This window comes from Meleagris gallopavo, chromosome 12 (genome assembly GCF_000146605.3).
Source record: "Meleagris gallopavo isolate NT-WF06-2002-E0010 breed Aviagen turkey brand Nicholas breeding stock chromosome 12, Turkey_5.1, whole genome shotgun sequence".
Taxonomy (NCBI): domain Eukaryota; kingdom Metazoa; phylum Chordata; class Aves; order Galliformes; family Phasianidae; genus Meleagris; species Meleagris gallopavo.
In genome coordinates, this window is record NC_015022.2 from 1686699 (window position 1) to 1687842 (window position 1144).

Genomic DNA, 1144 nt, shown 5'->3' on the forward strand with positions numbered 1-1144 from the left:
CCCGGCTCACCCAGCACGGCCCACCCCATCCCAGGGGCTGATTCCCCCCCTCGCCAACCAGTGCTGCCCCCAAAGAAGCTGTCGGGTCACAGTGTGAAGAGGTAGAAGTTTATTGGAATATAAACATTCAGATAACGTGTAAGATAGAAAAAACCCAACAACAACATATACAGACACTTGTTGGAAGGAGACGTTGAGGTATTTATCCACCGCCTAGGCTATCACATTTCTTTTTTTATTTACTTATTTTTACTTTAAATAGGTAAGAAAACGAGTAGCAAGGCTGCTGCCGTTGTTTGGTGAGAACATTCTGACCCGAATTCCTCCAGAGCGCCGCGTCCCACTGCAGCCCCACTGCTGTGCCAGCCCGGAGCTGGGATGTGGGGCAGCACTCCCATCCCACGGCCGCGCCGAGCAGCCACGGGCTTCTCATCCTTATTATTTTTTTGGCTGCTCGCTGTGAAACTTTCGCTGGTTTGGAGTTGGAAGAGAAATTAGACGCACTGCAAAGCGGAACGCTTCACCCGAGGAACAGTCCTACCCGCAGTACCAAAACCCTGAGTACTCTACAATCCAACGCGCTGAGTGAAATGAATGGGAGCCGGGGGCTCGCCCAGCCCACCCCGCTCCTCCGCCCTCCCTCTGCTGCTGGTTTCTATAACCCCATCCCCAGCACCCGGCAGCTCAGTAGGTGACCCGGACACTGCAAGAGTGCCAGCATCAAACCCAGGCCTGGGGAAGGGTTACTCTTCACAGTCTGAACGGCCGGTCCCCACCGCTGCACGATGAGGGACCGGGGTATTGTTGCAGCTTATTTTACTGAGGTATCTGTTACGCATCCCGACTTGTTTCTTTCCCTGAATTGGATACAAAACAATCTGTTAGTCCCTGTCTAGTTCCAGTCTAGTTGTGTAAAGCTTATAAACATTAATACTCTAGTAGTGTCGAAGCTGTTTAGCAGTTCAGTGATTCGAGTGCCTTTCTGTGCAAGAGAACACAACGTTAGCATGTGATACATAAGCAAAAACACCCATTACTAACCTCTGCTCCCCAGGACCAGAGAAGAAAGCACAAGGAAAAGCAAAAAAGTCCCCCAGTCCCACTCTTAGGAAAGAGCCCCCAAACCCACCCCCATCTCCAAAAA